This window comes from Plecotus auritus (genome assembly GCF_963455305.1).
Source record: "Plecotus auritus genome assembly, chromosome: 5".
Lineage (NCBI taxonomy): Eukaryota > Metazoa > Chordata > Mammalia > Chiroptera > Vespertilionidae > Plecotus > Plecotus auritus.
Window position 1 is genome coordinate 164,442,657 of NC_137776.1, and position 27,522 is coordinate 164,470,178.

Consider the following 27,522-nt stretch of genomic DNA (forward strand, 5'->3'; position numbering starts at 1 on the left):
TATAAAAAAGTAGAAAGATGAGGGAAAACCCATAGTTCCAGCAGCATCCCAAGTCAACTACAACTAAGTTTTTTTCATTTGTTGCATATATATATATATATATATATACATATATATATATATATATATATAGACACACACACGTGTGTGTGTGTGTGTGTGTGTGTGTGTGTGTGTGTGTAGTTTCATATATTTTTATAAAGTTTTCACCATAACGGATATATAACTTTAAGTCTTACTTTTCAATGTATCTCTTACATTGAACATTATAACATGGGCCTAACAGTGCCAGGTTAACGGCTGCTTAATTATCATTTGAGTATGGTTATCATGGTTTGTATAATATTTTTTTCAACAGAATAATCCTTTAAACTGTTACCAATTAATCTCTATTATAAAGAACATTGCAATGGGCGTCCTTATGCATACAAATTTAATTTTTTTAAATATTTAGGCTTATTTTATTGTACAGACACTCAGTAATGAAATTAATGGGCTCTTAATAGATACTTTCAAATTATTTGTATAAATGTATATAGTTCTCACTTGTAATATCATTAACATCATTTGAATATCCCAACTTCAACAAATTGACAGAAAACCTCCCAAAGCATTCTTCGAAAAACTAGATGAGCCCATGTCATTCATTCTGAATTTTGCCTTTGCACCAGTTCATTTGCCTGGCTCCAAAGAAGACTTGACAACTTTCCATTGACAATTAGTGTCCTCAGGCCAGCACTGCCCTTTAGCCATGCCCTTCACTTGACTGTTGCCTCGTAACTGGGCTCTGTGGACAATGCAGCTGCAACCACAAACTCTTCAGCAGCACCATACACAGTAGCTTTGGACAGTCTGGTCTTGGATGTTCTTGCCAGTGGTGAGGACTTTGCAAATCCTAGCCTTGGCCAAGTTGGCCAACAGCTGATCTTTGATGAAGCAACCACCATTTGGGAAAGGCCATTTCAGGTTACATGCTTTCCCTTTGGAAATCCTTTTCCCCATAAAATTTCCCAGGGTGTAGAGAGCTTTGAAGAAATAGATCTTAAAAGACATGAAGTTGGAGCTTCCCTGAGTCTTCACAAAGGTGTGCTGATGTAGATATCTACAAGGAGCTAGAAAATTGTATTCACCAGAATCCTGCTCTGGGCCAGGAAGTAAGAGAAATATTCCCTTAATAGGAAGGGGAGCATCATCATGACTGGGAAAAGGAAAATGGAGGGGCAAGGGAGACAGGAAAAGGGTCAAAGCTTGAGAGAGAAGCAGAGATTGAAGAAGAAGGGACTCTTTTCATGTGCTTGGACAGAAGGGTGAGTGAAGAAAAATTTTAATATATTTTGCTGATGATACAATGTGTAGACTTCTGGAGTAGCCCTTCTAGAAGAGGTAGTCAAGATCCACATTATTTTCTAGTTCTTTAGAATTATATTTGTAGTGGTTTGGGGGGGAGGGGTGGCAGTGAATTGTACTTACTGACTTGTTTTATGTCACCTGGCAGAAGCAGGTCTAAGGTTACACATTTATATTTAAGTCAAGTAACTATTTTCCAAGAAACCCGCTCTGAACTGACTGGGCCTTCACCAAAGCTCGGCTATTTTATTTGCTGATATACTCCTACCAACTTTTACCTCTCTCATTTTATTATTTATTTAGCTGCAAAAAGCTTAATTGTTTCATTTGGTTCAATGCATGGGAGAGGGTCCAGGGTGGTTAAAAGAATAGCTCGTGGTTTGGGGAGAGGTTCGCACAGAAGCCAGACCCCAGGGGAATGCAGAGGGCCCCTCAAAGGCTCCTAGTGTGCTTGTGCATGAGCGTGATTTTTGTTGTTGCTGTTTTAGTGAAAACAGTTTTATTATGAAAAAGCTCTGTGCTGCAGGGAGGGGCTCCAAGTGCATTGCCCAAGGGTGAGTCTTTCCAAAAGATACTCGCCCAGCCCAGCCTCAGGGCGGACCAGCCTGCGGAGGTGAGTCAGGTGTCGCCCATCTTCCTGATGAGTTTCACCTGCTCATCTGGGAAGTGGTTCTCCAGGAAGTCACAGAGCTGAGGGTTTGTGTGGGCAGAACCCGGAGCCGGCAGCTCCAAAAGGGCCTGGTCCAGGCTCCTCTCCATGACCATACAGGCTTCCATGGCGTCCTGAGTTTTGCCCACTCATCTGGGGAGGCTTCAGCACGTCCTGGAGAGAATGCAGCCACTGTGCTGGTTTTGCATCTTTAAGAGACGCTTGGCCCTCCAGCTTCTTCTCAGCCCACTCATGGAAGAAGTGGCCCACCTCCTCCAGAGCCACATCGTTGAGGTCAAACTAGCAGCCTTGAGAGAGGTAGGTGTGCGAGGCCCGCAGATGCAGGTTGGCCAGGTGGTTGATGGCAGCCTCCACCTCAGTGGAATAATTCTGACGAATTTGGGAGCTCAGGGTTGTTCGGCAATAAAGAGTTAAGGTAAAAAACGAAAAAGCAAAAAAACCCACAAAATGGTCTTGGCTGGTCTTGGAGGAGGCTGATGGGAAAAGAGGTTGGAGGCTGGAAGAAGGGCGTCCCTGAGTCTGTTCGGTCCAAGCACCGTTGAAGCAAGAGACAGATCCAGGTGGTGGCTGAGGGCACTGCCTACCTCTCTCATTTTAACGCCAACCCCAAGATTATGACTGTCACTCAGGAAATCTACCATCTTTCTTTTGCTATCCTGATATTGACGTAAGCCCTGACCACTGCTCCAAACTATCACCCCCATTTTTGCCCTTTTCCCTAGTATGAACTTTGCTACCCTATCTCCCCTACACACACTCCCACAGTGTTGCCAGCCCTCCCTGATGGCTAGTATTTAGCTCAGTAGTTTTAGCTTGGCCCAGGCGGCCAGCATCTGTCTATGCAGCAGAGATAGCATACCAATCACACAACTAAGGGAAGACAAATTCATGAAAACACTTCTAGTTACCATATATAATTTTGACAAATTATAAATCAGAGGGAGAAATCTAGAAGTCAAGTTGGAACTTCTGTAGCATCTTCTTAAGCTATTACATCAATATTCTCCCACGGGGCGGGGGTGATTTGGGGGGTTAATGGAGGGATGAGGACACATATGTAATACCTTAATCAATAAAGAAATTAAAAAAAAAATTCTCCCACCACTCAATAGGAGAAAGGTACATCTTATTTGAAGGTTAGTATCCAGTATTAGTTTTAAGTAAAAAATTCAATGTAGTGAAAAAAATTACTTCTAAAATTTCTTAAATTATCCATAAAGTTTCATATACTACAATTCATCAACAATTTTACAAGTCCCCCACCCCTGCAAAAAACAAACAGTTTTTCCTCTAAGATTAGAATGGATCACCAATACTTTAATTGAGCACCAGAGAAAATCATTAGCTTATATTTATAGGCTATAAATTTATTTTAAAAAAAATAAAATAAAATAAACTCTGCCGAAACCGGTTTGGCTCAGTGGATAGAGCGTCGGCCTGCGGACTGAAAGGTCCCGGGTTCGATTCCGGTCAAGGGCATGTACCTTGGTTGCGGGCACATCTCCAGTAGGAGGCGTGCAGGAGGCAGCTGATCGATGTTTCTCTCTCATCGATGTTTCTAGCTCTCTATCCCTCTCCCTTCCTCTCTGTGAAATATCAATAAAATATATTTAAAAATAAAAAATAAAAAAAATAAACTCTGTCTTAAACTCTTGACATAGAATCCGCATGGCCAGATGCTCGCATTAGAAGATACACACGACAACTTGGGAGAGACATAGGAATACCACAATCATATCTTCCAATTCACATTTACTCTGAGGTATAAGCTCATTGAGTGGAAATATGAACAGAAATACCTATGCATTATAGTAGCTATGACATATCTACTCTAGATCAAAGCAAGGGTGTTTAGAGCATTCACTAATTTATTCTAGAAATACACACCCTATGATTACTCTGTACCAAATATCATGTTGGGAACTGCAGCAGGTACAAAGAGGAACAAGGCATATTCTCGATTCTCTTGGTGCTCATTGTCTGATGAGGAAAAGAAGGACAGTTGAGCCAATATTGATAATTCAATCCACCAACAGAAGTGTAGGCATGAGTTTGTGGGAACACAGTGGGAGGTCTTATTAACCTTGCCTGGAATGGGTTATGGTGGTAATCACAGAATCCACAGAGAAGAGGTTCACTGCTGATGAATTTACAGTTCTCTGTACAAAAAGGAGTCGGGTAGCTCCCACTCTAAAGATAAGGAATATATACTTGATGTTTTGGCTTCTCCAAAAGCAAAGCTCACAATCTTCCTAGTACTATTTGTTTATTCTTTATTCATTCATTCACTTAATTTTTCTAGCTCTCTGCTGTAGAGATGAGTATGATCTCTGGAGTCCCTCAGCCAGAATACCCCGCGTAGCTTTGGTAATTACCCAAGCTCTCTAAACCTCAGTTAACTACTCTTTAAAATGTGATAGTACTCACATTTGGGGATTTTAAAAAAATTAATTGAGATGAAACAGAATAAATTGTCAATAAATATATCTGTTATCGGTCACTGTGCTATTTTTAAAGAAGACTAGTAGCTTTCGTGGGGGAAAGGAAGGGAATTTTAAGTAGAGGGAAAAGCTCATGCAAACCATCAGAATGAAGAAAGCATACTGTTTGTTAATGAAACAAGGCAGTTCCATTTGGTGATTGTGTAGAGTGTGTGGTCAAGGGGAGTGGCAAGTGATGAGGCTGGAAAGATAAGTTGGGTCCAGATTGTGAAAGACCTTATAAACCATATGAACAAATGAGTTTGAACTTTATCCCGCTGGCAAGGAGGAGACAGTGAAGGTCTTTTAACAGGAAGGCTACATTATGGCATTTTTTATTTTTTTAGGAGGAAAACTCTGGCATCAGAGTATATGAGAGATTGGTGAGAAGAGAATTGGAGGCAGGAATATCAGGGAAATGTTTGCAATGATTCTGGCAAGAAAAATCTAAGATAGTGAGAATGCGTGGGAAATAAAGTGGATGAATTAGATTTGAGGAATATTTCTAAGGTAGGATTAACATGGCATAATGATCGATCAAATGTGGGGAACAAGAGAGAAGGAAGAGTCTAGAATAATTCTAGCTAGAATTAGAAAGACAAGAAGGCAGTGGCACAATAGATTTTTGTTAGTCAGATAAGTAGTGTATGTATGCAAGACATGCTAGTGGAAGTGTTGAACAGGCAGTTGAAAGTTGGGTCTGGAGTTCACTGCAAAGCTCTGAGCTAAAGATATAAATTTGGGAGTCATCAGAGAATAGTGAACAGTGAAAGTTCCGGGAATGATTCCAGGAAGAGCAGTTCAACATGCTATCTTCTTAGTCTATTGCATTAGTTTCCCTGGTATTCACTCTTCTGAAATAAAGTGAAGAGCAATCCATGTCACATGGTCTCCAAAAATAGGTCCTCAAGCTATCCTAGAGCTATTCAACTTTCACCACATTTTTATTCTACTAAGTGCAACCATGGTTAAGTTACCCCACTTTCTAATGAAGAGGAAGTATCCTATGGCATTGAATTAATCAAAAGAAACATGTTTCTTGGACTTTGGGGCCTTTATTAACTCTAGATGATGGACAGAAATCATGGCCTCTTATTACACATAATTCGCCTCCACTTTGCTCAGCCACAAAATGTTGGAGAACTAACTTGCTCATTTTTAATAAGGCAAGAATAAATTTATCTTCAGAAAGTAACTGCATACACATTGACTAAGAAGCCCATCTTTTAATATAGAAATCAAGGTTCAAGGGCCCTTTTACCCTATTACCATTTGTCTTCCTCTCAAGTCTTTGCTGGGACAAAGAATTCTTCTTGACAGATAAGTCTAAACTTTTCATTTCCCAGATCCATAATAACTTTGTATCACTCTTCTAGGACAGGAAATTTTGATTATAGAAGATATCTCTACAAGGGCTTGCAATGATCCTAATTCTACCTTAAACATCACCCGTAGGCCAGTTATTTGAAGCAAATGAATGACTAATCACTAACATTTTAAAAAATAGTCTGTACCCACCATTTACTTTGGTTGAATTTATGCACAGGGGTATTATTAGAGAATGCTTATGCTTCATCACCCTCAAGCTAAATGTTGGGGGGGAAAAGGTACAGACTACCAAGGATGCCCACAAGCTGACTAATGAATGGACATGATTAATCAAAATGGCTTGGTGGTTTCTTCATTGCTCAACATCTCATGTCTTATTAATGACAGAATCAGTTATATCAAATCAGCAACAAAAAGAATATTAAAATCAACATTTGAAACCCCAGGTTTCCATCCAAGCTCCTACCTTGAGCAAATCAATTAAATTTTTGAGGAGGGTCAGTGTCTCTATATGTAAAATACTAAAAATAGTACTACTCTTACAGTTTTTTAAAGCATTAACAGGATAATATATGTGAAAACATTCAGCATGGTGCCAAGTAAATAAAGACACCCCAAATGTCAATATTGGATCTGAACAGGAGTTTGAAATCTAAATAAGATCATTGTCTGCTTATACTAGAGGTTGAGTGTTGGCTCTAATGAGTTAGTGAGATGAAGCTATTAGGGGTCATAGATCTTGGGTCACATTAGTTGGAGAGTATAGATAACTCATCTTTGCAGTCATCATCAGTGAACACATTCCTATCTGGGTGACTAGAAAGTTCAAGACATTTAAGTAGTTGTTGCTCTTCTGATTGTGATTTTTCAGGTACTTTACAAGAGAACATATCTTTACCACAACATAAAAAAGTTGTAATCAGCTGGCCACACAACTGCTGAAGTGGAAAAAAAAAATTGGTTTTCTACATTTGCAGGACTTGAACAGAAAAAGGAAAGTATCCCCCAGATTAAGTAAAGTTTTGTGTAGAAAACTTGCTGCCTCTAAGACTCTAAGCTAGAGTTGCCTTAATATTAGAACATAGAACGCATGACCAATATCTTGCATAATTTGCAAACCCATTTCTATCCTCTGGGGAATTTGACTGTGTATGGTTTCCTCTCCAGTGTAAAATTTTGTAAGGGGAAATTCCAAAGACGTTCCACTAAATACAAAGGACTGAAGAAAGCAAACTTAGCAAATAAACCAGCTTGTAAAAGGTCAAAGGGAGCTTGCCAAGATAAGCAGCATAGGTTCAAAGAAAAAAAACCACACACCTTCTAATGAATTAATATTTTAGAGCTTGACCTCATAGCCTAGCATATGTCACTCTCCTTATATATATATTATATATATTTCATTATAATGAAATAAGCACATATTTAGCAGATACTCACCAATGGGAAATTGATTTCTGGAGCCCACCTGCCATTCACCTCACAGCTTGCTGCTGATACAAAGAAAGATTAATGTACCTGGTCACACAGAGCCAGTGGAGGAGGGTTGAGGTTGCATCTTATTCATGACCAAATCCTCTCCAGCCAACCATGCGACTTCCTGGAACCATCTGTGAGAAGCTGTGGACTATGTCCTCCTGGGCCATTTATCCAGGCATGATGTTTAATTAGTGCACACAAAGTTGATGTGAAAGGCTTGGCAGCTCATCCCCTCACCCCTGTTGGGTTCATTGCCTCATTAGAAAAGCCCTGGATGGCTGACCAGCCAGACAAAACTAACAAGCACATTTTTCTAACCATCCACAATAGCAGTCGCTAACATTTCCATAAAGATTTAAGGTTTACAGAATGCTTTTATGTATGCAATGCTCTCTGTTGCCGTGTAGTAGACAGAGCACCAGACTTGAGTTGGAAAGTCTCAAGTCTAAATCCCAATTCTGTCATTATGTGACACTGAAAAAAGTATTCGGTCCTCATTATGTCGCAGTTTTCTCCTCTGTGAAATGCCTGCCTGGGAGATGTTTAGATAACTGAGACAGTACCTGTGAAAATAACTACACCTTTGCAGGCGTTCAAACAATGATTATGGTTGTGACCCAATCTACTGCCTTCCAACTTCTCCATCCATTTAGTTTAAAGAGTAAAGTGATCTGCTATACATCTGAAGGTATGGTAGCCCTGGACAGACCCTCTGAATAGATTGGCTAGCTAGTGACTGGAGAGGTTAACCGAGAAGACCATCACAGGAGATTCAGGTGGGAAGAGTACCATAGGAGATGGTGTCAGATAGGTTTACAGTGGAAGAGAGTGCCCGATAAGATTTCATTGGCAATCCAGACCTTCTAGCTTAGCATGATTCTTGTTGGTTGCTGAACCAACAAGGTTATGCTGTGTCCATGTCCAAAGCAAACACTTTGGACAAAAACATGGAAGACTGTTAAAGTTTGGCTCTAGAATAAAGATCTTGCCTCTTACATCTTTTCTTTTCCCAAACTCCCCAACCCGAGTCCCATGCCCTCTCAAGGAAAGGGGGATGGAACGCAGAGGGGAGCTGTATTTTAAGGAAAGCAGTGATTACCTCTCCTATCTTTCACAGTCAAATAAATATTTACTAAGTAAGGACACACAGCATACATTAAAATTAATGCTCCACACAGCTTTGGAAATGTCTGTCATATCTGTCAATGTTTCAATAGCTCCACGGCTGTGAATGGCTCTGCTGTCTCGCAGTGAGAGCTGCCATTTTCCTGACGGTGCTCAGCAGGAGATGGGGCTGATTACACACTCGGAGTCAGAGGAAGGGCCCAGGAAAGCCCAAGGGAGGGAGAAAGAGCTCATAAAGTTTCTGTTCGGTGAGGGCTGAGGCCTTTCTGCAGTATTTTGGGATAGCAATTTAATGGTGATTTCAAATAAAGAAATGGAGCTGCACCTAATAGGGACATCCGTGTTTATAGACCATTAACAAAAGGACGCCGGAGAAAACTGACAATCATCTTTCCTTGGTTAAATAGCCTCTGCAGAGCTTCGTCTTCTGTATGTCAAGTTGTCACTAGCCCAAGGATTTAAGAAGGTACAGTTTGCACTTAAAAGACATTGATGCACATGTTTTCCCCAGTGTCATTCACCCAACGTCTGTGCAGTGTGGAAATATTTGGACTTGAGTAATTTTATTTTAGTGCTCTCCCCTCCTTCTAGGAAACAGTGTCAACTTCTGACACTAATCTGGCTGCTGAAATGATGGCTTCCAGTTTCATTAATGGTATATTTATGATCCCTTTAAAATGCCAGTGATCTGCTCTTCTTGGAAAATATACACAACCATAAGAAAGTCACATTTCGCAGATTACTCTTTCCATTGGCACCTCTGGTCCTACTGCAGCTACAGTCACCAGAAGAGGAAAGGAAACCTGACCAGCTATTTTTGGATGGTGAGAGAAACAGACCTGGAGAGCTGTAGAGATGGAGAAAGTATGAGGTGAAATGGGAACTAGCAAACAGAGAGGTATGTGTTACTCAGTTGACTACATTTCCCCTGAGCATTCAGAAATGAATTAGTGACATTCCTGAATGTGATGGAATGTCTTGCTCCATGCCAGCTGTGTTTTCTCTGTGACTCATACATTAGGGTCCCATCTCTTCAGCTCTAACCTGTGAGTGGTCCGATTTAACGTCGGTGCTGGACTTCCTGGTTTTTTTCCTTAGAAACACACACTTCTTTGTGAACAAGAAATGATTTCCTGATAAATATGCTTATCGGTGGCTATGCTTCCCCATAAAAGGTATGAGATTGGAAAATCATCACAGGAGCTCTATCTCTAATGCTTATTGAAGTTACCTGGTGTCTGAGACATGTTTGTTATTTCAGTATAAATTGCAAAGAAACTTGCATGTACAATTCAATTCCAACATTCAGGATCAACCTGGATTTTAGTTTGGGTTTCCCAGAAGCAAAACCTGAGATGAGGACTCTTGCAGGAGAGATTTATTGAGGAAGTGTTCTCAGGAGAAATCGGCAAGGGTGGGGAAGTCATGGCAGCAAAGGGAAAGAAGCCAAGCAGGGTGTCAGCTCAGGTGAAGTTCCAGCCTCAGTCTGAACCTGTGGGAGCTCTGCAGGATAAATACTGCTGCAGAGGGCGTTCCACTCTGAGGCACGGGAGCTGGAATTTCTTACTCCTGAACCAGTAAACAACGAGCTCCAGAATGCCCTTGAGGAATGTAAACTACCACGCATTTTTGGCTCTTGGACTGTCTGGCCGAAGAGTGCCCAATGGCCCAAGGGTAGTACTCTCAAGAAGGTTGACAGACTGAGCTGTTAAGAGCAAAATGTCCAGGGGCCAAGGAAAGGTATTTGAGAGGATCTGTGTGGAGCACCAGCCAGAGCAAGAGACAGACATATGAAGAGGTTACAAAATAGAATGGGTTTGGTGCTTACAAGGATAAAGGTGCTATGAAATCACAATGAGTAAGTGCATAATAGCCAGAAGTAGATGTCATGCAGAACTTCAGAAAGGACATGATCTTAAACATCAGACACTTTTGAGCATGAACTTGAGGTCATTGCGACAGGATGAAGTTCTGCACACTCAGCTGAGCTCTCTGCTCACTCCCTGAATTATTGTTGTTGTTGTTTTCTGAGACATTCATTGAATATTCACCCAGAAAACATTTACTGAGAACCTGATGTGTCCCGGGAACAACAATGGGCACAGGGGAGACAAAGAAAAAGCACAGCTCCAACCCCAAGAGGAGCTTACACCCTGAGCTCATCATTTCCCATCGTGAAATTCAGATTTGCCATTTGAAAAATAAAGGTTTATAAATTCTTGATACCTGTTTATACCCAAGAAAAATATGAGCTCAATGGAAGTGTTTCAAATAATTAAGAGCTCAGAAGTCCCCTGGGGGAGGGGGGGGGGGAAAGAAGCAACAACAAGCAAATTTTCTGTTCTCATCTTTGTGGAAGATGTGAGTGCAGTTAGCCAGAGACTTAAACTCAGCTCTTAGAATAAATGACTATTAGCCCCAGTGAAATATCTAAAATGTCTTACTATGTGGCAAAAAAAAAAAAATCAGAATCAAATGCAACTTAAACTCCTTGTGATAGTCACTACCACAGGAAGCTAAGCAAAACCACACATAAGAAAGTCAGAATAAAAGATGGTGACACCCATGGTCCAGTTGTGGGCATGACTGTCAATAGAAAGTGAAGAAGGAGAATATATAGGGTGGAGGAGAAGTAAGTCCTAAGAGATTCTTGCCGCACTCTGTCAACACCAGTCCACCAGCTGTGATGGCCTCCCCTGGCCAGTCTAACTCTTGCCCAAACTTCCCCAGAAATATCCTAAACACTTCTCTGAATCCTAGTAGGTTGTTTCCATAGCATTGAGCTCTTAGTAAATCATCTGATTTTATTTCTTAACTATCTCTTCTATCCCCAACAAATATGTAAACTCCTTGGAGGTAAAAAAATAAATAAATAAAAATTCTTATTCTTGTCAAGCTCTCCAAGGTGAGTGCAAGGTCAATAGAAGAAGTCAATCTTGTGCTTGCTACTGGAGGGACAGGCAAAGAGTCCTCAAGCTCTAAGTGCACCCTCAAATGCTGAAGGAAGGACAACGCAAAATGTGGGTTCAGGGAGAGATTAGATCTTGGCAACAATGCAGATGAGTCATCAGGCTTAGCAAGAGTGGCATGGAAATGAAACAGAACAGGCTGAGATCAGGATCTTCCTCCAGTGAAAAAGTTGACAACCCTAATCAGAGGGTTGACAAAAAGCAAAGGCCAAGAATCAATTTGAGGAATAAGTCAAGATCAGTGTTGGCAGGGGCTGAAAGACAAGAAGTTAGGAAAATAAAATTTGAAAGTTAGGTTCGTACCGTATTGTACTGACAGCTTTCTGCTGAGATTAGCCTTGAAAAATAATTTTTTGACATATAAAAGCTGTACATAATTAATATATACAACTTGATGTGTTTGTAGATAAGTTTGTTTTGGTGAAACCATCACCACAATCTATGTCATAAACCAGTTCTTCACCTCCATGTTTCCTTTTGCCCTTTTATTATTATTACTATTATTATTATTATCACAATCATCATTATTTTGTCATAAGAACACTTAACATAAGATCAATCTTGTTAGCAAATTTTTACATGTACTACACAGTATTGTTAATGCCATGCTGTACAATAGATCTCTAGGACTAACTCATCTTATATAACCAACCCATGTACCCTTTGACTAACACTGCTTTGTTTTCCCCAACCCTCCCCCAAGCAATCATATTCCGTTCTCTGCTTCTATAAGTTTGACTACTTTAGATTTATCATGTAAGTGGTATTAAGAAGTATTTATTCTTCTGTGTCTGCCTTATTTTACTTAGCATAATATCCTACAGCTTCATCCATGTTATTGCAAATGGCAGGATTTCCTTCTTCTTTAAGGCTGAATAATATTCCATTTTGGGTGTGAGTGTCATTTCCTTTATTCATCCATTGAGGGACATTTAAGTTGCTTCCATGTCTTGGACATTGTGAGTAATACTATAATGAACATGGAAGTGAATATATCTCTTTGGGATCCTGATTTCAATTCATTTGGATATATACTCAGAAGTAAGATTGCTGGATCATACGGTAGCTCTATTTTTAGTGTTTTTGAGGAACCTCCATACTATTTTCTATAGTGGCTGCACCAATTTACATCCACAACAGCAGTGTACAAGGATTCACTTTTCTCCACATGCTTGCCAACATTTGTTACATTTTGTTGTTTTTATAAAAGGCATCCTAATAGGTGTGAAGTAAGTGATCAGCCTCTTTTTGATGACAAAGTCTCCGCTCAGTAATCACTGTTGAATTGGATTGACAGTCAAGTCAAAGGATGAGGAATTACATGTCTTCATAGCTTATATGAAATTTCATTTTTGAAAATAAAAATTTTCAAGAACTCTCTGTTCTTCAACTTAATCTGCTGAAAAGATTACAGAAACTATGAAATGGCTATGCCCAAGGAAAAGAACATATGCTCCAAGTATGTGAACAATTTAAGACACTTCTTTGTTTCTAATGAGTATCTTTGACATTTTTACAGGCATGGATAAAAATTTAGTAGAAATTAGCTGGAGGAGGTGGGGGAAGCACTTAAAGCAGTAGAAAAATTGAATGCCCAAGTCAGCACTATCTATAGGACTTTGTGTGATGATGCAAATCTTGTCTATCTGCACTATCCAATCCATATGGTGGCCACCAGCCACACACAGTTATCAAGCACTTGAAGTGTGGCTAATGCAACTGATGAGAAATTGAATGTTTTATTTTCTTTAATTCTAATTCATTAACTTAAAATAGGCACATGTAACGGCTTTCATACTGGACAGTGCTAAATTAGATCATCATCTTAGAAGAATGAAGAGAAAGAAATAATGAGGTTGAAGGGAGATTGAGAAAGTGGTGAGAATGGGTAACAAAGTTGGTCAATAGAAGGAAAGAGTGAACAAGGCCATCTGGGAGATCTGTTTTTATTTAGGAGAAGATGTGTTGCTAGGAGATATATCAGCCTAAGACCAGAGTTAAAATAGCTTAGCTAGGAGAGGTTAGACTGGCAAGAGGCCTTGTCAGGAAATATCAACCAGTTTCGACAATTTGGAAGAATGTTGAGCTAAGAACTCCTTCCATGTTCAACTTCCAGCTCCTAAATAAAGCCATGTGCAGTGTCTGTTTCAGTTTTAGATTAGGCCAAGAAATATTCCTATAAGTCGCTTTATGTGATGCTACTTCCCAAGGAATGGTAGTCATCATTCTTTAAAAGACAATTGTGACTGGTTGAGTCTTGAACCCCAGAAAAGAACACTACAGGAAATGCCACTCATCCTTGAGTGCACTTTATTGATTCACAGAATATGTAGATGTTTGTAGCACTTTGTCCATCATCCCAGAGAAAAGCAGCTGACTTCACTTTTCATTGGTGAAATGGGAAACTCTTCACACAGATACATATACCACACAAACCAATCCAGTTTGTTCCTGTTTAACCAGACATTTGCTGAACACTGGGAGACTCTAGAAATTTCAAGGGTGAGAACTTCCTGCAGAAGAACAAGGAGAAACATGCTTTCTTCTTCTATAAACACAGGAAGTTACTCCCAGGCCAAGTCATTTGTTTGTTTTGCACCTTCCCCTTGAGCAGGCTATGCCCATCTAACTATCATGTGTATGTGTTATACCAGTGGTCGGCAAACTGCGGCTCTGTTGGCTAATGAGTTTGCCGACCACTGGATAGGGGCTTAATCACAAGGAACAACAACAGCCTGTAATTATTGGAATCGAGAGTCTAGGTCAGTGGTCGGCAAACTCATTAGTCAATAGAGCGGCAAACTGCGGCTCGCGAGCCACATGTGTTTGCTGACCACTGTGTTATACCAAAAAAGGCTACCCAGTAGAGGAAAAATGAATTGTATCCACATAGAGCTAAACTGTCTAGGAAACCTTTCTTTTTTTTTTTTTTCAAATTTTTTATTAAGGTATTATATGTGTACATATCTTACCATTGCCCCCCCCACCCCACTCCCATACCTGCCCTCACCCCCCAATGTTTTGCATCCGTTGGTTACTCTTATATGCATGCATACAAGTCCTTCAGTTGATCTCTTATTTCCCCCACCTCTCCCTAACCTTACCGCTGTAATTAGACACTCTGTTTGATGCTTTACTGCCTCTGTAACTATCTTTTGGTTCATCAGTTTATAATGTTGTTCATTATCCCTAAATGAGTGAGATCATGTGGTATTTTTCTTTCATTGACTGGCTTATTTCACTTAGCATAATGTTCTCTAATTCCATCCAGGTGTCTACAAATGGTAGTAATTCCTTCTTTTTTATGGCAGCATAGTATTCCATTGTGTAGATGTACCATAGTTTTCTGATCCAGTCATCTGCTGACGGGCACCTAGGCTGTTTCCAAATCTTAGCTATTGTAAATTGTGCTGCTATGAACATAGGGGTGCATATATCCTTTCTGATTGGTGTTTCTGGTTTCTTAGGATATATTCCTAGGAGTGGGATTACTGGGTCAAATGGGAGTTCCATTTTCAGTTTTTTGAGGAAACTCCATACTGTTCTCCACAGTGGCTGCACCAGTCTGCATTCCCACCAGCAGTGCACGAGGGTTCCTTTTTCTCCGCATCCTCGCCAACACTTGTCGTTCGTTGATTTGTTGATGATAGCCATTCTGACAGGTGTGAGATGGTATCGCATTGTCGTTTTGATTTGCATCTCTCGGATAATAAGTGACTTTGAGCATGTTTTCATGTGTCTCTTGGCCTTCCTTCTGTCTTCTTTCGAAAAGATTCTATTTAGGTCCGTTGCCCATTTTTTTATTGGATCATTTATCTTCCTTTTATTAAGTTGTATGAGCTGCCTGTAGATGTTGGAAATTAAACCTTTATCAGTGATACCATTTGCAAATATGTTCTCCCATACAGTGGGGTTTCTTGTTGTTTTGTTGATGGTTTCTTTTGCTGTGCAAAAGCTTTTTATTTTGATGTAGTCCCATTTGTTTATTTTCTCTTTGGCTTCCATTGCCCTAGGGGCAGTATCACTGAAAAAGTTCTTTTGGCATATGTCTGAGATTTTGCTGCCTGAGGATTCCTCTAGTATTTTTATGGTTTCCCGTCTTATATTTAAGTTCTAGGAAACCTTTCTAACCTCTATCTCCTTGATCACCAGAAGAGACAACTGAGACCCACAAAAGAGGGTAGTTTGCACAGGGTTACCCATCTGGCGAGTGGGAGAGAAAGGGTAGCCCAGATCTCCTTCAGCCAAATCATAAATGAAAACACCTAACCCTGGGCCTAACTTGTGGTCCTGGGAATTGCTTTCTTCCTTCCTCAAGACTGCACAGACAACAAAATCCATACTCTTTGGGCCAAAAGAGATTTTCCACACTACAATACTTAAAAAAGAGGCATCAACAGCATTAAGATACTGTTGGGTCCACTGTGTGTGAGACACAGACCTGGAAAATCTTCAACAGATGTGAGAGGATGGATCTAGGCAAAACACACACACATACACACATACACACAAACACACACACACACACACACACACACACACCTATTTTTAAGTAAAAGAAAGAGGAAAGGTGCAACAAAGCAGAAATTTAAGGTGGGCATTGTAGTTCCGAATTAGTGACAGATTAATAAAAAGAGCTACCCTGTATTTACCATGTCCCAAACAATAGGCAATGGTTGGTTTGCCAACATTTCTTCATCCTGAGATTGTTAGTCTGAGCCTGTCATCTTTGTGACCAGTCATTACTTTGGGAATAAGCTGCTCACCCAGTGGTGTTCAGGTAAAATTTTCCTCACTCCTATGCAAGAGAAAATGGAAAGTGTGGCCTCTATTTTCCCTCTGAAAGTAGTAAACTCTGACGATGAAAATGTTAAAAGATGGAAAGAACATTACTGACTCACTGAATCTCGCAACCCTGGAATCTACTGTCTTTGAACTTGCGATGTGAAATAACCAATTTTCTTATTGTCAGAATGTCTGTTACTTGTAGCCAGAATAGCCCCAATTGATATATTTTACTGATCTCATTTAAAGACACACACAAAAAATGAGGCTTGGAAGCATTAAGCAACCAAATTATATAGGTAGTAAGTAGCAAAGTGGGATATGAGCACAGATTCATCTGACTTCAATGCCCAAGATCTTTAGCACAAAATGTACGAGACCCATTTTGTTAAGTTTCCAAAAATTTTTGGCCACTAACAATATCTTTACCAAAAATCTCTTTACCTTACATTAGAAAAGTGCCAGACTTAATGGTGACCAAAAAAGAAAATTGATACTTGACCAATTACCTTTTTAGATCAGCCCTAATACTTATGCATTACTTTTTTTCATTCAAGTACAGATGCACACCCTCAAGAAACTCAACATCAAATACAGTAGTTCTCTATCCCTTTTGTGTTTGTGATACACTTTTAAATACTAGTGAGGGTGCTTTTGAAGGGATTAAGTTTCCCCCATTAACCATAAAGCACTGTCTCACTGTTGGGTTAGAACTGTAAACTGGCTTGACATAAATTTCTGATATTTATTCATTCCTGAACTGCTGCTGACAATTCTTACCTTTCCTTACAGCAAATAACACCCTGCTTTATACCACATTGTACAACTTGCTCACCTCATCGTACCTCTGACAGAAGTCACTGTAATAAATGTGTGTACTCAGTTGTCGCAAAAATAAACCTTACCCTTGAATCAAACGTTGGTAGTACACCAGGGAAAGGTCCATGATATATCTGTCAACCTTGACACAAGAGTCAAGAAACACTGATCGGTTAAAGAGACAGATTTGCAAACAACTAATTACAATACAGCCTAAGGGAATTCTAGAAAGGAAGATCAACACAGAGGATGAAACAATTAATTCTTCTTAAAGGGTTACCAGAGGAGGCTTCACAGTGGTGGGGATTTTTGACCTTGAAAAATGGGTAGAGTTATGTCTGAGAAGTCAAATTGTGGGGGTGAGGATGTCAGGAGGAGGGAATAACATGCATAAAGTTATGGAAGAGAGGACTGACCAGTGAAGCATGGCATTGCTTGAACTAGGAGAGAGTCTCAGTCAGTCCATGACCAACAATGAGGAGAAGAGAGCTTTATAAGGATATCTATGACCTTTAAGACAGAAATAATAATTATTATTATCCCCAAACATATAAAACACCCCACACTTTCAAAGAAATAGTACATATATTATCTAGGTTGGCATTTACAACAACTGTTATTACTATTTACACTATACTGATGAGGAAACTAAATTTCAGAAAGGTTGATGATAATCACAGGAAATATTAAGCTTAAACTTTAAATAAAATGCTCTTTCCATCAGAGATCCAGCATTTCCCCTTGGGCATCTCATAAACTAAATGTCATAGCGAAATGAATGTGCATATTTACATTGATGCCAATGAACATAGGACAATAACTGAATAAATCAAGGAATTGGGGATGATAGCACATTTTTCTTCTTTCTGGCTTATTTTCTCACAAACTGGACTCTTCTAACTTAAAAACAAAAATTAGATACATTGTGAGTGCATTTAAAAAATAAATAATGTATAGAAGCTTTTTATTTTGATGTAGTCCCATTTGTTTATTTTCTCCTTAGTTTCCATTGTCCTAGGAGCTGTATCGGTAAAGATATTGCTACGACATATGTCTGATATTTTGCTGCCTATGGATTCTTACAAGATTTTTATGGTTTCCCATCTTACATTTAAATCCTTTATCCATTTTGAGTTTATTTTTGTGTATGCTGTAAGTTGGTGGTCTAGTTTCATTTTTTTGCATGTACTTGCCCAATTTTCCCAACACCATTTATTGAGGAGACTATCTTGACTCCATTGTATGCTCTTGCCTCCTTTGTCCAATATTAATTGAGCATAATGGCTTGGGTTGATTTCTGGGTTCTCTGTTCTGTTCCATTGGTCTATATGTCTGTTCTTGTGCCAGTACCAGGCAGTTTTGAGAACAGTGGCTTTGTAATATAGCTTCATATCTGGTATTGTGATCCCTCCAACTTTGTTCTTCTTTCTCAGGATTGCTGCAGCTATTCGGGGTCTTTTTTTATTCCAGATGAATTTTTGGAGAGTTTGTTCTAGATCTGTGAAATATGCCATTGGTATTTTAGTGGGGATTGCATTGAATCTATAGATTGCTTTGGGTAGTATAGACATTTTGATGTTGATTCTAACAATCCATGAACATGGTATATTCTTCTATTTGTTTATGTCTTCCTCTATCTCTTTTTTCAATGTCCTGTAATTTTCTAAATGCAGGTCTTTTACCTCCTAGGTATCTTATTTTTTTTTGGTGCAATGGTAAATGGTATTGTTTTTTTTTTTTTTTTAGTTTCTCTTTCTGTGAGTTCATTATGCTATATAATAAAAGCCCAGTGACCAAACGGCGGAACAACCAGAACGACCGGTTGACCAGTCGCTATGACACACACTGACCACCAGGGGGCAGACACTCAAGGCAGGAGCTGCCCCCAATGGTCAGTATGCTACCACAGTGGGAGTGCTGCTCGGCTGACCAGGATGAGCGGCTGCTCCCACTGTGAACCCTGGGCCCACGGGCAGGAACCTGTGCTGCGAACGTCGCCTCCTCATCCCAGGCTCCTCCTTCTCGCTCCCTGCTGCCTCCTCTGGATGCCTGCAGGCCTCTCAGCACCGCCACCGCCTGGCTCACAGAACTGACCCCGGAGGCTAGGAGGCGGGTTCATGCTTGCCGTGGGACTGAGGCCTACTCTGCCACCTCTCAGTGCTATTGTCCCTGGGCCTGGCCCCGACTGGGTCCCCTGGAGAGGTGAGTGCTCCAGCTCCATGGAAGGTGCTGGACCAGGGAGCTCAGAGGGTGGGTCCACAGCCACTCAGCTGACTGAGATGAGTGGCACTCCCACAGTGGGCCGATCCCCACAGGCCACGCCCCCCCACCAGTGCACGAATCCTGTGCACCAGGCCTCTAGTTGGTGTATAAAAAAGCCATAGATTTCTGGGTGTTAATTTTGTATCCTGCTAGATTGCCAAATTCCTTTATTAAATCTAGTAGTTTTTGGATGGAGTCTTTAGGGTTTTCTATGTACAATATCATGTCATCTGAAACCATCAACAAAACAACAAGAGAGCCTACTGCATGGGAGAACATATTTGCCAATGTTATATCCAATAAGGGTTTAATCTCCAAAATTTATAGGGAACTCATACAACTTAACAAAAGGAAGATAAACAATCCAATCAAAAAATAGGCAAAGAACCTAAATAGAATCTTTTCGAAAAAGGACATACAGAAGGCCGAGAGACATATGAAAACATGCTCAAAGTCACTAATCATCTGAGAGATGCAAATCAAAACAACGAGATACCATCTCACACCTGTCAGAATGGCTATCATCAACAAATCAACGAACGACAAGTGCTGGCGAGGATGTGGAGAAAAAGGAACCCTCGTGCACTGCTGGTGGGAATGCAGACTGGTGCAGCCACTGTGGAGAACAGTATGGAGTTTCCTCAAAAAATTAAAAATGGAACTCCCATTTGACCCAGTAATCCCACTTGTAGGACTATATCCCAAGAAACCAGAAACACCAATCAGAAAGGATATATGCACTCCTTTGTTCCTAGCAGCACAATTTACAATAACTAAGATTTGGAAATAACCTAAGTGCCCATCAGCAGATGAGTGGATTTAAAAATATGATACATCTACACAATGGAATACTACACTACAGTTAAAAAGAAGGAGTTCTTACCATTTGCAACAACATGGATGGAGATGGAGAGCATTATGCTAAGTGAAATAAGCCAGTTGGAGAAAGATAAATATCACATGATCTCACTCATATGTGGGATATAATGACCAACATAATTTGATGAACAAGAATAGATCCAGAGACATACGGCAGGTGCGGGGGGGAGAGTGGTTAGAGAGCAACCAAAGGACTTGTATGCGTGCATATTAGCATAACCAATGGACACTGGGGCAGTGGGGGCTTGCCCAAGGTGGTAATGGCTGGGGGAGGGGGGAGGAATCAAGCAGGGGAAAAGGAGACATATGTAACACTTTAGACAGTAAATAAATAAATAAATAAATAAATAATAAACAAATCAACAAACGACAAGTGCTGGCGAGGATGCGGAGAAAAAGGAACCCTCATGCATTGCTGGTGGGAATGCAGACTGGTGCAGCCACTGTGGAGAACAGTATGGAGTTTCCTCAAAAAATTAAAAATGGAACTCCCATTTGACCCAGTAATCTCACTTCTAGGAATATATCCCAAGAAATCAGAAACACCAATCAGAAAGGATATATGCACCCCTATGTTCATAGCAGCACAATTTACAATAGCTAAGATTTGGAAACAGCCTAAGTGCCCATCAGCACATGAGTGGATTGAAAAATGGTGGTACATCTACACAATGGAATAATACGCTGCTGTAAAAAAAGAAGAAACTCTTACCATTTGCAACAGCATGGATGGACCTGGAGAGCATTATGCTAAGCAAATTAAGCCAGTCAGAGAAAGATAAATATCATATGATCTCACTCATTTGTGGAATATAATGAACAATATAAACTGATAAACAAAAATAGATCCAGAGATATAGAAGCATTGAACAGACCGTTCAACCTCGGAGGGAAGGTGGGGGCAGGGGGAAGGCGGTAAGAGATCAACCAAAGAACCAAAGGACTTGTATGCATGCATATAAGCATAACCCAGGGACACAGATAATAGAGGGGTGAGGGCATGTGCTGGGGAGGCGGGGGGAGTGGGAACGACCGGGAAGAGGTCAATTGGGGAAAAAGGAGACATATGTAATACTTTAAACAACAAAGAATTTAAATTTAAAAATATAGTAAATTATGTAAAAAAGAATAAAAAATAAAAAGTAAATGATAATATTTCTATACATTTCAAAATTGTCCTTTATTTTGTATTTAAGAGTATTGCCTTCTTGACTATATAGTGATTTATAGTCAAATTTGGAGGCGAATAAAAAGCTTACTTTAATTTAATCACCTGTTAATATTTTGATGAGTTTTTCTATGCATATAGGAATATATATATGTATGTATGTATGTATGTACCTCATGGGTCACCAATTTCTTTCCCACATTACTCATCCACAGAGGTGGAAGAGAGATGACCAAACTATCTGAATTATCTAAAGCACTTACTTCATGCTGAAAAAGCCATGTCTCACTTTTGGAGCAAATAAAGTATAGCAAGGAGACCTTGACCCAGTGCAACTGAGGATATCTGAACATTGAGACCATAGCTAAGTTACTGGTCCTTCTCAAACCTAAGAGACCCAATTGGATATATCAAAGTGAATGGTAAAGAGGTCACTTTAACACATGGTCTAAGAGGAAACCATAGCTTTGTGGTCCCAGTAAGGATGGACTCACTTCATGAATCTAAGACCCAAAGGCATCAATACCACTTGTTGGTCTCTATGATGTTAATCTGAATGTCATGTCCACATTGCCAAAAGCATATGGTCATAATGAGTTAAGATACATTGTGAACAATGAAATCTGGGACCATAAAGGTGGGTGTCAATACTAACATGGTGGTCAGTAGGGAATTCAGAAACCAGGAAGACATTCTTAAGTTGGGAAAAATTCTAAGAATGGGTCCTCCCAAGTTTTTTTATTGAAAAACACATGATCACCACTTAAAATAAACAAGTTAATTCATGAATCACCTCGTCTACTCCAATTGGAGATACCACACCCTCCATCCCACCTGGATGGAAATAACAGCTACCTCTCTGTTTGTGCCACCAGGAAGCTTCACCTAATTTCTGCAGTTACTCAAGCTTCCGGCCTCAGGATCTGGCTCCCACGCATAATGAATAGAGCAGTGGTTCTCAACCTTTCTAATGCCGTGACCCTTTAACACAGTTCCTCATGTTGTGGTGACCCCAACCATAAAATTATTTTCGTTGCTACTTCATAACTGTAATTTTGCTACTGTTATGAATCGTAATGTAAATATCTGTGTTTTCCGATGGCCTTAGGCTCTACAGCAGCAGTTCTCAACCTGTGGCGACCCACAGGTTGAGAACTGCTACCAGGGTCACCTAAGACCATCGGAAAACACAGATATTTACATTACGATTCATTAACAGTAGCAAAATTACAGTTATGAAGTAGCAACGAAAATAATTTTATGGTTGGGGGTCACCACAACATGAGGAACTGTGTTAAAGGGTCACGGCATTAGAAAGGTTGAGAACCACTGGAATAGAGGGTTCAATTCCTATACTTCACAGCTAAAGTTCCCTGGCACTAGAGGTGGCAAAATAAAACTGTTTTCATGGAACTTGTCTGTGTTGAGAATGTTCTTTATCTTTCGAAGATGTCAGCTCCGAAAACTCTGAGGTTTTTCATTCATTCCTGCATGATATTTTCAATTATTTAAGGAATATGCAGAAATGAATTGATCACTTACATGCCAAGCATTGTGTGAAGTGCTAGGAGGAACTAATTAAAAGAAAGTTTACTCTTCCTGCTCTCAACAAGATTGCAACCTGTTAAAATAAACAGGAATGACACAAAGATATAATTAAGTACTGCATGAAGATAAGTACACTCCGATGTACTAGAGGAGGATAAGACCTTGTGGGCTATAGCCAGAGCTGACCAGTGTAAAACATCTTAAGTCTGAACGTAAGTTTAAGTCCTGGAAGCACTACTTTCTAGTTGAATGACCTTGAGCAACCTCTTTGAGCCTTTGAACTAGATGGTTTTGTCCTCTTTCTGCCATAAAACTCTATAACTCTCCATGACTCATCTTGAGGTATAATGAATGTGGAATACACTTTGTATAAGTAGAGAGGAACAAAAGGGCATTCAAGATATGAACAATGTTAACCAGGAGAGCAATGAATTGTGTATGGCCAGGAAAACCCTAAGGTGATGACAGCAATGCCTTTTAGATTGAGAACAAAAATAGACCATTTTCGAGGCCAGGGCTCCCAAATGCTCTCTTCTCCCAACCCGGAGCACTGTCTTAATACTAGTGGATCCAGCTGTCATAACCCTTACCTAACCACATCTAGACAATCATCCAGATGGCCAAAATAATTAGAGTTCAGAAGGGCTCTGGTCTGAGAACTTTAACTTTGCCAGGAATCATTTTGTTGTTCATAATAGAAACCCTTTCAAACTAGCTTAAGTAGAAGGGTTTATTGGAATAATATAGGAGGATCCTATTAGAACCAATTGTAGAATATAACAACCAGGCCTCACATGATTTGAAAGGTCATCATCTTGCTCTCTAAACCATATGGTTTCGTACTCTATGATGCATCTACATTTTTCTCTTCTTTCTGCATTCCAGCTTGGTCATTTTTGCCCATCCATAACTTGGTCACTGATGAATTCTGTCTCTAACTCTTCATGAGTATAGCCTCTCAGTGTCCACTGAAATAGGTTACAGCTTTTGTGACTCATTTCAATTTCTACGGAGAGCATCTGATTGACCACTGGCCAACTAATAGACTTACACGTTTTCTAAAATTCCTCACATTATCACAGGCAAATAGAACTTGTAATACATAATTCTGGCTCTTCAGGGCTTTGAGTGGAATAGATTAAGCTAGAAGAGAATTTATCAATGGCAAGCAAATCAACTAATGTCTTTACTACCAACTTCTAGTATAGCTTAGGCCTCTTATGGTTTTAAAAAAAAGATAGTATGAACTAACCTAATAATCTATCATTCATAACGTAAGTTTAGAATTAAAAAAGATTCAAGTTCTAAATTTCAACAAATTTTTGGAACAAAATCTATTTTTAAGTTGGGGGCTATCTCCATACAAGGTCTACCAACTAAACATGACATATTAAATAAAGGCATTAGTCAGACTTTGCCTTAATTGATTCCACAAGGACATTCCTTCCTACCACAAAATCTCTAACACTCTTGAGCACCAACCTGTGCCTTCATGTAGAGAACAAAGGCCAATCACTTAGAAAAGAATTTGCTTTTGGAACAGAAGATGAGTGGCTGAGAAAAAGGTAAGATGGCCAACCTTCATCCATAGCATTAGGGAGAGCTTCAAAAGAAGGAAACGAACCTCTGTTGAATGTCAATCATATGCCAGAAACTGTAACAAGGGCTAGACATTTTCTTATTTAATTCTCATAAATCCTAGGAGGAGGCCATTGTTAACCTCACTATCCAGACAAAGGAACTGAGACTCAGGGAGGACAACTAACTTGTATGAAGTTACAAAAGTTGTGATAGAACCAATACTCAAAACAGGGTCTGTCTTACTCCATAGCTCTAATCACTCACTCTAATCAGCATGGTGGTTATGGACATGGGCTCTGATACCATTTTACTGGATTCTTACCTAGCTCCATCCTATGACAGAGGCAAGTGGACTGTGCCTCAGGAAAATGAGAGTTATTTAGAACCCATTCCCAAAAGTTGTTAGAAGGATTAAGTGAGTTTAAATATGGGAAGTTCTTAAAAAATTCCTGATACATCCCAAGTTCCTCACCATTCACTTTGGTATTTCCAATTGGGATTCCTGGGCTTGAGAAGTACCAGCAACTTAAATATGTTCTGGAGGTCCAGATATCTTCAGTTGAACTGAACCAAGGTCTCCTTGTATACCCTATTTGCTCCAATAATGAGATTTAGAACAATCCTATTTTGTGGCTCATTCAGCATGCACAGTGTTACATAACTCAGATGATCTGCTTATCTTTTCTTCAGCCTCTGTTGATGAGCAATCTGAGGAAGAAATAGGTGGCCAATGAGGTATATACATTCATATATGTATATATATATATACACACACACATATATATATTATATATATCAAAGTGAATGGTATATATATATATATATATGCAAAAAATGCATCAAAGCTATTGTTATTCCTCCCACATTGCTTTGAGGCTATAATGATATACTCCCTAAGGAGATGATTAATGCTATGAAGAGAGGAACATCATTTACCTAGATCTGATTACAAGCACACAATAGTATTTGCAAACTAGGAAATGTATTTAAATATTGAAGAAATGTAAGGGAATCCAAGAGAACATACTTACCCAAAAAAACAAGCTGAAAGCCTGTCAGCACAGACATTTTAGAATGAGGGTGGACCAAATACTGAAGAAGGAGAAGAAGGAATCAAATATGCTATCAGAGTAATCCTCAGTGCTGGCCCTAGAGGGATAAACTAAGTAACCTAATAGGTGTTTTCCATCTTTGAATTCTATGACTAGAATATCAATGAAGGTTTTTAGCTCAGAATTGGGATGCCACAGCCAACTTAGGAGGTCGGTGGAAAGGAGCTTTTATATTACCTACCCACACTATGTCTGGCTTAAACTAGTGCTGACTGATTTCTATTTTCCTAAGTGCTCATGCACCATAACAACGTTTTTCCACACTGTGTGCAATCATCGTGCACACATGCATGCAATTATGGCTTGAGATACATGAGCATTTGTGTATAGATAGAGTTTGAAAGGTAATGTTCATCCCTGATGCATTGGTTCTGTGATTTGCATTCAATACGTGGAGAATGAGAACATATTTCTTTTAAAAGGGAAAGGAAAAAAGACAGTAGCTGATGTAGTTTGGAATTTATGGGTCAAATATTAATTCTCTGAATATTTCAGTAAATGAGTATTAGACTTGTAACTTGCAGTGTTTATCAAAAATGATAGTGTGTGCTGGGGGAAAGGAGCTGGCGGGGAGAGAAAGCTATAACTTCCTTCAGACTTCATTATCAACATCACTTGGCCTACCTATTAAAATTATTATGATTATCTCTTTAAAGGTAAAAATATGCTCAGGCTGATCACATTAATTCCCTTATGGTGGTGATGAGTTTGAATTACAATGTAAAGAAATTGAAACTAAATAACCATGAACACTCTTGAGAAGGTTATTAAGAACAGAAGATTTCTCCAGATGATCTAGAAATTACGCCAGTAAAGCAATAGTTAAATAATGTATGGGTCAAGTTCCATAACCTTAAATTCAATTAAAATATATTTTTTGTTATATTACTTTTAATGATATTACATGAGTAGATGAATATAATGTTAAATATACAGATCTGCAGATTATTAAAATGAAGAGATTATTACCAGGGGCTCTTTTATCTTTTGCAAACAGGTATTTGTCTAAATGGAATCTGACCCACATAAACAAATTTATCTTTATGGATGTGAATCTGACATGGCAGAAACCCTTTCAAATTTCTATGCCACATGTTCTTTCCATTACTAACCACTTTCAAAGTTATGTTCTAAGTGCATGTAAAAGTTATCTCCATCAAATAAGGCATTAAATTCTCTATGAATCTCAAAATGTAGTAAATTATCTTAATACCAGAGGCCCAGTGCACAAATTCATGCACGGGGGCAGGGGAGGGGCGGTCCCCTCAGTCCAGCCTGTACCCTCTCCAATTCGGGACCCCTTGGGGGATGTCCGACTGCCGGCTCCTAACTGCTCACCTGTCTGCCTGCCTGATCACCCCTAACCACTTTGGCCTGCCAGCCTGATTGTCCCTAACTGCCCCCCATGCCAACCTGGTCGCCCCCAACTGCCCCCTTTTGGCGGCCTGGTTGCCCCTCACTGCCCCCTCTGCCAACCTTGTTGCCACCAACTTCCCCCACTGCCAGCCTGGTCACCCCTCACTGCCCCCCTCTGCCGGCCTGGTCACCCCTCACTGCCCCCCCCCCCCACCGGCCTGGTTGCCCCATGCAGCCTGCTGTTCAGTCATTTGGTTGCCCCTCACTGCCCTCCCTGCCGGCCTAGTCGCCCCATGCAGACTGCTGTTCAGTCATTACTATGAGGGCATCCTGACCAATTTGCATATTACCCTTTTATTAGTGTAGATACTAACTCAAACTATTTCTTTAAAGACACTCATTGTAAAATATGTGGGTGCGTGGGAAAATACCTGAACAACTATGTCAACATTCAATTCCCTCAGAATGGAATCCTTCAGGTGCAGATGATTATTTCATATTCAGCCTCTTCACTTTTCTTCCCCCATTGTAGTCTAGTGACATTAAAAGTAACTTCCTTGCTTAGTGTCCCATCTTGGATATCATCCCCACAAAGTGCCTGGGTTTATGGCAGGGG

The 27,522-nt window shown here is 39.9% G+C and overlaps 1 pseudogene across 1 annotated transcript in view; it reads right to left on the reverse strand.

Annotated features, from left to right (window-relative positions):
• Positions 1–1,849: 1,849 nt before the first annotated feature.
• The window catches only part of LOC308248359 (ferritin light chain-like), a 63,256-nt pseudogene continuing 37,583 nt past the window's right edge, over positions 1,850–27,522 (reverse strand). The window contains exon 3 of the transcript in view: positions 1,850–2,490. The product of the transcript in view is annotated as a ferritin light chain-like (transcript). The remainder of the gene's footprint in view (positions 2,491–27,522) is intronic.